Source organism: Protobothrops mucrosquamatus, unplaced genomic scaffold (genome assembly GCF_001527695.2).
Source record: "Protobothrops mucrosquamatus isolate PMUCROS unplaced genomic scaffold, P.Mucros_1.0 scaffold1325, whole genome shotgun sequence".
Taxonomy (NCBI): Eukaryota; Metazoa; Chordata; class Lepidosauria; order Squamata; family Viperidae; genus Protobothrops; species Protobothrops mucrosquamatus.
The window spans coordinates 52,757-65,174 of NW_015387525.1; positions in this window are offsets into that span (position 1 = coordinate 52,757).

A 12,418-nucleotide genomic window follows, 5' to 3' on the forward strand; every position below is an offset into this window, starting at 1 on the left:
ACCAAGAACACGTATATGGCTGCCCAACTCACTCACGGTGACCCTGGGCAGCTTTACAAAGATAAAACCTCAGTACAAAAAAAAGTGACACGCCCCCGCCCCCCCCGACAACAATCAGATCAGCACTTGATGGGTTCCATGCTCCCTGGTGTCTCCGGGTCCACTGGCAAAGCCATGTCTTCAGGGTCTTCCAAAATAATGTCAAACTGGGGGTCAATCTTATCTCTGCAGGGATGATGTTCCTCAAGGAGAAGGCCATCACAGAGAAGGCCCTTCTTGGTCCCACCAGGAGATCTTCCTAGGAGAGGGGACCCAAACATCCCCTGCCTCCACACTCTGGTGGTTCAGGTAAATAGGACTGGGGAAAGACGGTCCTTCAGATAACCTGGCCCCAGGCCATAAGAGTTAGGTAAGATCTAACCCTGAGTTTTGCAATTCTATGTAGAAGATTTTCTGCATCAATCAAAACCCAGTGCTATAACTTTCTAGATCTAGAAGCAGTAATGGAATCATACGGTGCTTAGTTCATATCCAAACCGCACCAGCTTCAGTTTCAAAAGCTATAATGACAGCTTGGAATAAAAGTTTGTCATCAATGACCTCGGTCATTTCCCAGTTTATGGTCTTCTGACCACACCCCTCTTCCAAAGCTGCTAATAACCATCCGTTTCTCTATATGCCCCATTTTGGGGTCTTCTAAAGCCCTGTAGGCTTTGACGTTGCCGTGATTTTTCATCATTTGTGCAATTGCTATTCCATCGTGTGAGAGGTTTTAAGATATCTGTAAATGCAAGAAAAAGGTGTGAATTCTATTTAATTAGTTCAAGGGGTTGGAATGTTGTCACCCTTTTGCTCCTCATTGTAGGACTTATTTGTTGTGTTACTTGACATCTTGGTTGCTTCTCCTGATGCTTCACCACTTCAGTTTAGGTTTCTTAACTCTGGTTAAACTTCATAAGAATTGGACCCAGCTATCTCTGCTATCTGGATCCACACTAGTTACTCCACTGGGTCTTTATTTGAGTTATAGGAGTGTCAACATTCTTGGGAGAGCTTTGGGGGTGATGGGGACACAAGATAAGTAGGGGCGGAAAGAAGGCTTGCTAAGAGGCTACTTTAGCCAGGGTGGTGTATGGTTAAAGTATTGGTCTAAAAGACCAAGTTTCAACTCTACCTCCCATCGTGCTATCCCAGTCATTTTCAGTCAGTCCAATCTACAACCTAAGGAGGAGGGAGGAGGATTCCATGCAAGCCACCTTGAACTCCTGGAGAAAAAGCAGGATGCAAATACAGCAGACAAACAAGTAATGCTAATCTACTCCAAATCAGGAAGTGAAGCTTTGAGACTCCAGGCAACCATCCCCATGCAAGTAATTCTGACGTGCCAAGGAAATTTCTCCACTGAGCTCTAATCCATGTGCGTTCTTGGTTTAAGGTTTAGAATTCTTGTTCATAAGCTAACAAAGTGCAGTTCACTTCAGTTTTGAGGACAACGTCATAGAGACGTCCATGCAGTTTTCTTGACAATCAAAAGTAGTTTGCCATTGTAGTTTTCTGAGGTTGTTTTTTGACTTTCTAGCCTAAACACTTATCCCTCAGATTTCCAAAACATCTCCCATCTAAATGCAAACTGGCTAGTCAACAAACGATAGTTAAATCGAGCTCATCAGAAGAAGATTCAATCTGGAAATAAGGAATTTCCTGACAGAATGATTAATCAGTAGAACAACTTGCCTCCTGGAATTGTGGGTGCTCCATCGCTGGAGGCTTTCAAGCAAAGGTTGGACAACCAGTTGTCTGGGATGATATAAGGACTTCTGCCTTGGGCAAGGGGTCAGACTAGAAGATGTCCAAGGTCTTTTCCAATCCTTTCATTCTATGGTTCCATGATGACATCTACTGGAATCCACCCTGGAAGATGTATGTTCTCCACACAGAATGAAGTTAAGGCCGGTCTTCTGAGTCTTTAGTCTCATACATCAACCATTTTCTGTCTCCATCGAACAAATTGTCTCTTAACTGCACGATCACAGGACTCTTTGTGATAGTTTCTGTAGCTGGCAGTCAACCAACATAACCATTGTTTATATAAAGAGGTCTCATTATCCTTCCAGCCCCTAAGAAAGGAAGACTTTCCTTACTCTTGAGGCCCATCTTGGACCAAATCTGATAAATGTCCTACAAGAGCATTGCATCTTCTGTTAGTAGAAGGGAGGGGCATCATAAAATAATTCAACTGCTTGTGGCTTGAGGCTGTGCTCTGGTTACACGAAGGAACACACTCCTTTGGCTAAAATCCACCCAAGTAACTCGACTCTCGGATTTGTATGAACCCCAGTGTAACTATGAAGGCCGGCTTTTAAGTAGGCCAAGTGATGCTAAAAATTTCTCTTTTCATTGCTATGAGAGCAAGGCAACAAAAGGGGACTTTTGTACCGTGGTGTTTCTGAAAAAATACAGGGAAGTCAGATACATTACATTGCAGCTTTAACGAGCGTCGGGAAACAAAAGGGCTTTCAGTCCCCTTTTTGGCCCAAGAGTTAAGCGCTACAACAATCACAACTACAAGCGCTCTGGCCAGAATACATCCAGTCCTCCTCTTAGGACCACAACTGAGCCCCAGATCTCTGTTGCTAAGCAAGGCAGGTGTTTTACGACCTCTTTTGCCCTGGTTCTTGAGCGGATCGCTGCAGTTGTTAAGTAAACCGTATGGCCTTTAATAAATAAGTAAGTACATCCTGGTTGCCAAGAGCCCGAATTTTGATCACATGACTGTGGGAATGTTGCAACGGTTGAAGTGAGAGGACCGGTTCTAAGTCGCTTTTTTCAGTACCGTTGTAGCCATACAAATAGTTGCCTTCTCTTGGCTGGCCCATGTCTGCAGTTGAGGTCCACCAGGCTTTCCACAGCAACTTACTGTAACACCAGAGTTCATATACAAATGGTGATCTCCCCTCCTCTGTGGACAGTATAGTTTCCTCAATCCCATGCACAGAAGTTCTCGTGTAGTCCAGGGTTCTCAAAACGTGGCAACTTTAAGACTTGTGGACTTCACCTCCCAGAATTCCTCAGCCAGTCATGCTGACTGGGGAATTCTGGGAGTTGAAGTCTACAAGTCTTAAAGTTGCCATGTCTGGAGACCTCTGATAGAGTAGCAGGATAATAATGATCGCCTCAGCTGCAGGTATTTGTGAATCAGATGGTTATCTTCTCCTTCCTTTCACAACCTCATCATGGGAAGGGAACGTCTCTCCCACATAATGTCTGAATGGGGAATGGTTGAGAAAATGGTTGAATCTGCAATTCAACCCACTCAGGGTAAAGTTTAGTGAGCCAACAAAGTGCTGTAGATATGAGGTTGGACTTAGATTACTGAGTCCCAGGCGAGGTTCAATCTACCTTCAACCTGCAAACCCATGGGGGTCACTTTGGATCAATCCATCAAATGGTTTTTTGGGGACAAATGGAAGGAGGATGGTAGGTATAGTAGGTTGAATTGGAGAAAAGACAGGATTATTTGTTTTATTTGGCAGACAAAGAAGACAAACAAAAGCAGATTGGGCATGCTTCAGATCCCATCAGCCAAAGAATATCATCTGGTAGGGACAAGAAAATGGGGCCTTCTCTGCTGTGGCATCTGCTCTTTGCAATATTCTCTCCTCAGAGATTAGAATGGCCCCAACCTTGTTAGGCTTTAAAAACTCGTCTGGGTACCCAAATGTGTTACGGTCCCTCATTTCTTGTCTTTACTGTTAATGGATTAACTATATTGGCTATGGAATAAATTTATTTTGGGACGTTTGTATTCTTTATATTGTTTTATGTGTCTTTACAGTTTTAGAACTGCAAGCTGCCCAGAGTCACTCGGTTGAAATTGAACTAAATAAATAAATAAGATAAATAAAACCATGGGCTGGCTCCAGAACCAAGAAAAAAGGAATGTATCAAAGAAGCTGTGGTTTAGCAAAGAATATGCCAATTTTTTTTTCAGATCAAAGGCTATTTCTGGCATTGGTGTAGCATTCCTAGGATAGTCACTCCTGGAACTGGGGAGGGGAAAAAATGCGGAACTTAATTTAATGTAGACCAATTTTAACAGAATTAAGATGATAACTCTCCAAGTATTTAATAACTTCCCTTTCTATTGTTAAAATAGTCATAATTGACAGCAATATTGGGCCAGCGTCTGCTCCCTCAAATTCCTTCTCGCTCCTCTCTCTATGGATTTGCAGGCACAAATAGAAAGGGAAGCCTTCCAAATGCGATTTCAGCCGTCATGACGACTTGTTGTCTTTTCAATTATTTGCCCAACAAGAGCCTGACAGAGATTTTAAAGAGGGGAAAAGAATGAAAAATACAGGACAGACAGCAGAGAAATAATTTCAGTACCGAGCTGAAAGCAGTAATAATTTTTAAAAAATATTTTGTATACAAAGCTCTATGTTTTGGTCCTCAGTACTTCGACAGATTATTGTATGTTTTCTGGTGACTTTTGTTATCATTCATTGACATTTGGTGAGATTTTTTAAATGTCCGTCTTCAGTATCTCTCTCTTTTTCTATCTATCAATCTCTGTCATTTTATCTGTCTATAATATCTATCTGCTTATGATCTCTCTCATGAATCATCTTTCTTTATCGCTCCATAATTACCCATCTCTCTCTCTCTGTCTCTATCTTCTATCGTATCTCTCTCTTTCTTTATCTGCCTACCTACCTCTCTCTCTCTCTCTCTCTCTCTCTCTCTCTCTCTCTCTCTCTCTCTCTCTCTCATCTATCTGTCTGTCTCTCTATTATCAATCTATTTTGATCATCATCTATCTCTATGTATCATCTATCATTTCTCTGTCTATATCATCTATCATCTGTCTGTCTGTCTGTCTATCTATCTATCTATCTCTGTCGTATCTATCTATCTATCTATCTATCTATCTATCTATCTATCTATCTATCTATCTATCTATCTATCTATCTACCTATCATCTCTCTCTCTCTCTCTCTCTCTCTCTCTCTCTCTCTCTCTCTCTCTCTTTTCTCTCTCTCTCTCTCTCTCTCTCTCTCTCTCTCTCTCTCTCTCTCTCTCTCTCTCTCTTCTCTCTCTCTCTCTCTCTCTCTCTCTCTCTCTCTCTCTCTCTCTCTCTCTCTCTCTCTCTCTCTGTCGTATCTATCTATCTGTCTGTCTGTCTGTCTATCTTTTCTTATGTACGGGTTGACTTAGCAATTGCATGAAGTATGAGAACCAGACAGCCTTTCTTCCGCTCATTTCAGTTCCAACTTCTGCCCAGCGATTGGCTTGCAAGGGAAACATCCAGACCAATAAAGTCTGCCTTTGCCACCGATGTCCTAGCAACAAGCCTTGTTCCAATCCTCATCTAGCAAGTGGACACCTGAAAAATTACATCACAAAGAGCAGCAAAGCAAGGAGGGCCAAGACATTTAGGGGGGGAAAAAAGAGGAATCTGTCTGCTGCTGAGTTCATTTAAGGTGTTTCAGTCTCGATTCTTAAAGCGACATGGCAGGAAAATGGTTTACTGATCTTTGCCGCTTCATCGGTGGCTGAGTTTTCAGTTCACACCTCTGCTTTCAGGTTGTTCTGTGGAGATTCCTAGATTTTTTTAAAAAAATACACACAACCCTGTGTGTTAGCAGGGCTGATGAAAGAGAAAGGGAGACAAAGAATTTGGGAAGGCAAAAGGTGAAGCCCAAGATGTCAACCATGCTTTAAAAAAAATAGATACCTAGAGGAGAAAAAAAAAAGCTTGCCATTACAATCAGAGCACTTTTAAAATAAAAAGGGAAAATAGACTTTGCATCCATCTTTTTCCTTCTAATTCCTCCCCTGCCCCCACCTATGTAATCCATCATTTAAGAAGGCATTGATCATTAAAGGTTGCACAGTATGCTCAGTGGCCTTATATCTGACACTGGGTGGTTTCAACATGCCTGCATACTGTTTTCTTCAAACACTTTCTTGTGCTTTTCCAGGCATCATTTTTTATTAATGGAGGCAGAATTGCCAGCAGGCAGATAGAACTTAGTTTCTTTCTTTCTTTCTTTCTTTCTTTCTTTCTTTCTTTCTTTCTTTCTTTCTTTCTTTCTTTCTTTCTTTCTTTCTTTCTTTCTCTCTCTCTCTCTCTCTCTCTCTCTCTCTCTCTCTCTTTCTCTCTCTCTCTCTCTCTCTCTCTCTTTCTTTTTTTTTCTTTTTCTTTTTCTTTTTCTTTTCCTTCCGTCCCTCCTCCTCCTCCTCCTCCTCCTCCTCCTCCGAACTTGGAGGTGGGGCGTAAGGTTTGGGAGAGAAAGGAACTATGATCATTAAAGATTTTATTGTAAGAGTGACAAATGCATTGCACTGGAGGGAGGGAGTTTTATTAAAGGAAGAAAAGACAAACCCTTTGAACAAGGGCTTGAGCGACTATGAAAATGTCTTAATAAACCTTAGGAAATAAATGAGTTTTTTGAAGCAGAAGAAAACAATCCGTTTGCCCCGATGTTTCAAACCAGACAGAGGAAAGGCAGTCAAGAGGCTGAAGATGAAACTGACCCATTGTAAGAGCATACGAACTAAAGGAATGAAGAAAGAAATCCTTTCTAAAATCTGATTTTTAGCTCATTCCTTCAGCCCTGGACTTGAACCTGCTTTGCTGTCTTTTCTTAGGCAGTGCAGAAACAGAGGCCAAGGAGACGGCTCTGCCCATCTTACATGTACAAAGGATTCTTAGTCTCTATCAGAAATGTCGCCCATACTCATTTTGACCCCTGGAGGTAGCACTGTTCGGTTCTCCAGTGTATGGGGAAGAGATCGCACGGGTGTGCACACAGACACTGAGACACATACCCGCCTCATGGAACAGCCTCACATTTATGGACCTCTATGAGAGATGGCGTGGTCAGCCCAGCGCTACAAATCCATATTATATTCATGGTCTCCATCAGCTCCGTGTATTTATTTATTTATCCCCCGGTGTGTTTGCACGATGCAGCAAAAGGGAAGGGCTAGTCTCTCTACGTCTCGCCTTCCTTTGCAGGCCAGGAGCACAGTTGGGGCTGGCAGTGAGGATCTAGAGATTGGTTCTGGCGTCTTCTCTGAAAAGCACAATCGTGGTTATAATCCATTACTATATAAGGCTAAAGAGGGAGGTGAGTTGGCAGAAGGCGGTTTGCTGTTAGGAGAAGCCGAGAGAAAAGCCAGAAATCCAGTCCCTTTTTCAAGGAATAAGAGCAGAATCGTTTCCCTGACTCTACTCGGGAGCACGATAAGAGAGCGGCTTGTTTCAAACATCAGGGAAGAACCTCAAACCCCAGTTAAGAAAATGGCTTTGTTCCTGAGCAAGCCCTTTCGGGCATCCCTGGGGTCTGATGAAGCGGAAGTGCAAAAGATAAATATATATTTATAAATACATCAATATAAATACAGAGAATCCTCGAGTTCATTTAGTGAGCGTTCAAAGTTACAACGGCACTGAAAAAAGTGACTTATGGCCATTTTTCACACTTATGACCGTTGCAGCATCCCCAGGGTCACCTGATCGAAATTCGGGCGCTTGGCCACTGACTCATATTTATGACAGTTGCAGTGAAGGATTGCTCTGCAGCTCACTGCAGAGGCTCACAAGTTAATGCTGGCTTTAAAAAGAGAGCAAAAATCCACAAAGGACTCAAAATCCCGAAGGAATAAGCTTAAAGAAAAAGAAAGATGCAAACCGTGTATAATTCCATATGGGTCTCCTAGGACTTATCCAGGATACAGAAACAAACCTGCATGAATGTTGGATTCATCTTTTCACCTGGATACAGACTGAAGGATCTGCTAAGAAGATGGTATATCGTGCATTGCTAGTGATAAATTACAAATGTACTTTATGCCTTGGGAAAAAGTATTGACCTGATGGAGATATCGGATAATTAGCTAGCAGGCCGAAGATTTAATTGAGGATTAGGGTAAAGATTACTGCGGGAAATAGGGAGCGAAGATTTGAAAGAACTTGTAACAAATCATGGGCTATAAATAATGGTCGGCAAAAAATAAGCAGTAGCTCCTTGCTAGAATTATTGCTGTGCTTGTGTTATTATTATTTACAACCCCTTTTTATGAGCCAAGAGCTGAGGACTGAGAGAATTAAAAAAGCAGTAGGAAGACTACAATGGTAGAAGTGAGTATTATACTTTACTGCAGAATTGTATTATACTATACAATTCTAAATAACAGAATAATGGAGATGGAAGGGACCTTGGAGGTCTTCTAGTCCAACCCCCTGCTCAGGCAGGAAACCCTATACCTTTTCAGACAAATGGTTGTCCAATCTCTTCTTAAAAACTTCCAGTGTTGGAGCATTTACAACTTCTGGAAGCAAGTCGTTCCATTGATTAATTGTTCTCACTGTTAGGAAGTTTCCCCTTAATTCCAGGTTGCTTTTCTCCTTGATTAGCTTCCATCCATTGCTTCTTGTCCTGCCTTCAGGGGCTTTGGAGAATAGCTTGATCCCCTCTTCTTTGTGGCAGCCCCTGAGATACTGGAACATTGCTATCATGTCACCCTAGTCCTTCTTTTCATTAAATTAGACACCCCCAATTCCTGCAACCATTCTTTGTATGTTTTAGCCTCCAGTCCCCTAATCATCTTTGTTGCTCTTCTCTGCTCTCCTCTTCTGGTAGTTTGGCCTTTGGAAAATTTTCCACCAGGTCCATAGAGTAAAATAGTCCTCTTTCTGTGAGAGAGAATACAATGTGGGCATCAGCCTGCTAGAGGTTATTTAATTGCTTGGACAAGAACATTCAATAGGTAAAATTTGGGATAATTAACTGCCTTTATCTCACCTAAATAAAAAGTAAAAACAATTAGGCAAACTGAGATTGGCCTGAAATACACTGTTTTGGAAGATTAGCTGTATGTGAGTTAAACTGAGGGGGTGGCAGTTCATTCCCCCCCCCAAAAAAAAACATCCTTAGAAGAATAAACTTGTGTTTGTCAAATATATTGATTTCTTTCGGTGTGCCAAGACTTCATCCACGGAAGCTCCACAATGTGGAATTCCTATAAGTTCTCTGTAATGCACACACGCGCGCGCACACACACACACACACACACACACTGCCTATGTTGTGAAAGCAGTGGATTTTGCTTGGCTATAGACTAAATGTATTTTGCATCTGCTAATTTAACATGCTGGAATCTAAGGAGACTCCGTCTAGAAAGGGAGCAGGCACTGAAATGGATCTGGGATCAAGGGGCCAGGCAGGTTACCTTACCCCAACAGACCAACTCTATGCAAGTGGATGTGGCAACAGACCAAAGCTGTTGTCCTCCACCATCTGGTTTCCATAAAAGCTTTTTTATTATTATTATTTAATAAAATATGTGATGCCGCGTTTATTTGTTTGACAGAAGACTGACACCGGGGGAAGAAAAAAAAAGAGGAAAGATGGTGAGTCAGATTGCAAACAGGAAATTATTTCCTGTAGCGCTGGGCAACAGGAACCCCGCAACGGCTTGCCAGGGGATGGCCTATTTTTTAGGGGGGTCCACTGTGATGGATTGCAACAGTGCATCTGGCTTGGTGTGCAAGCTTTCTTGGGGGAAGAAACCAGCTTTACCCATCTTGTCTCCCTGAGCCACAGGCAGTGTGGCCAGCAAAACAATGATGTCACCAAGATGGGCAGGCTCAAAATGTTTGGGGCGAAAAACTCACCAGGTGGCCGAATGCACTGGCTTTGTCGGTGGCTTTCCCATTGTAAAAATAAAATAACTATTCAGCATTCAATCCAGGATGTTTATGGAGATTCTCAGTCATCCAGCCCACAGTTATCCCAAAGGTGCTTTTTCAGGAGGCAACTGGACTTTCTTGTTTTTCTTTGAAGATGTTTCGCTTCTCATCCAAGAAGCTTCGTCAGCTTCGACTGGATGGTGGGGAATGGAAGGATTTATACTTCTTGCAGACAGCTGGTCACTTGCAATTCTTTTAGAGAGTCATTGAGGCCACTTGGAGGCTTATCTGTGTCACCTGAATGGTGCAAATGGGTGTGGAGCCTTCTTGGAACTGCTGAAAGGACTGTGTTGTAGACTGGAGATAGATGATGTTGTATCCCTCCCGCTCTGTTGAAAGAAGGCTCTTCAATTTTGACCTAGCTGGCCTCTTTGACTGGGGAAAACAAAAACTCTATAAATGTTACTTGTGGCATCAATATGTGAATTCTGCTCTTGTATCCTCTGTCCTAGAACAGATATTTTTGGTTCTTGATGCTCCCTGAGCTTGATTATTTTCTTGCAAACATCTCATGACCCAACTAGGTAACATCCTCAGTTTCATCACCTGGCCCTGCTTGTTGGAAACTAGCTGAGAAAGTCGCAAATGGAGATCACCGAACCACCAAACCCTACAACTGTTGTAAATGTGGGCTGGTAACTACCAAGCACCTAGATTGCGATCAAGTGACCATAGAGGTGGTGTAATGGTTGTAACTTTGAGGACAAGTCATAAGTCACTTTTTCTGAAGCCATTGTAACTTTGAACCATCGTTAAATGAATGTTGGTAAATGGAGGACTACTTGTCCTTCAAGAATAAAACTAGGAGATGAGTGTTATCTCATTTCTTGATCTCCAACTCTTCACATCTCTTGGACCTAAGATGCAAACAAGTCTTCTCGGCTGACATTGTAAGCCTTATTTCTTGCTCTTTCCTATAGAGGGATCTGTACAGTGGTGGGATTCAGATAGGTGAACAACCAGTTCTCTGTGTGGATGCCGCTTCTGGAAGTCCATTCTGGGCCTGGGCAACAAAAAATTAGCTACCGGTTCTGCCGAACTGGTGCAAATTGGCTGAATCCCACCACTGGATCTGTACAACTTGGAAGGCATAGCTGTGGAATCAGCAAGTGGAAGAAATGGGTCTTTTCTTCACTGCTACTGTAAGGCGAGGAGAATTTGTTATATTCAGTGTCAGATTATTTATCTACCGTGCTCAGAATTATTTGTACAGACAAGCAGCAGCGCTCTGCAGGATTTCAGGAATCTTCTGCATGCAAAGCACTTGGTCTACCACTGAGATATGATACTTTGTTTGGACAAGTATCATCACAAGAATTTAATGGTGGTGACACAGGAGCATTAACAGGTTCCCTCATATAACGCTCCACTTTTGAATGAAAGGATTTAGCTGATAAGAACTGGAATGGCCGGAAGAAAGAAACATGTCTCCAGTTGAAGACTTTTTACTGAAAGGTCCATCAGATCAACTGACATCCAGAAGATCCAACTTGGAGCTAAAGGTCTGGAGCACAGGAAAGTTCAAGTCTAGAGTCAATTTCCCACATGAAGAAAGATCACCCACCTGATTGAGAAGATGGGATCACACAGCACCACCTAGCTCAAGAAAGGGCAGGTAGATGAGGTTCAAGTTCTTAAAACTTCACAAACAGGAAAAATATCTTGGAGAAAAACAGATTTACTCAGGAGTAAGAATTTGCTGAAAAAAAAGGACTTTGATGCTCTCACTTTCTAGCTGACTAAGGTATGGTCAACATTCCGTATGAAGTTTACTCAACTGGAGTTTTTTGAATGCCTGTTATGGAAAGACAATTCTAAGGAAATCATGTCCACTGGATCACCAAGAGTTGGAAGAGATTCTCTTCATCTCTCTCAGAAATCTGATGCTTGTGAATCCAACTGGTAACAGAGTTCCAGTTTCTGAAAAGTAAACAATTGGGTGAAATGATTGTAGGATAATAAACATTCAGTACAGGTCATGATAATCTCATATGAATCATGATATTACCTGGCTGAATTAAGTAACTAACGCCCATTACATAACATTTGCCGGATGATGTCATGTCAGGTGTGCAGTGATTTACCTATCCCCTTAAACCAGGAGTCTTCAAACTGGCGTGCCTGGCTGAGGAATTCTGGGAGTTGAAGTCCACAAGTCATAAAAGGGCCAAGTTTGAAGACCCCTGCCTTAAACATTCATCCTTCTGGCCTGATTCTGCAGAAGAATGGAGGAATTCCATCAAGGCCTCAAAATGTGTGTGGCATTCAAAATTGCAGGGAGCATCTACCAATAATAGACCCAAAAGCCGAAAGCTTCAGTGTGGTTCTAATTTTAAGTTTCTTAAAACACGTCCAAACATGTAAAGCATGTATTTACATTTCCTTAAGCCAGGTAATCAGAGGGATTTGAAGTTTGCTTAAGAATCTCAAGGTGGTAAACATGAACAAGAAACGGTTGTGTTTTTTTAAAAAAATGGCCTGCCTGTTATGTTTCTCATTCTCAGAGTCCCAATCGTATCAGAATAAAAACATAAACATCATATCTCTGCTAAAATAATGGAATTTACAAAAGGGCAGAGGAAGACCTGGAAAACTGCCAGTTTGCTCCAAAATACAATAAAAGAGGAGGAGGAGGAGGAGGAGGAGGAGGAGGAGGAG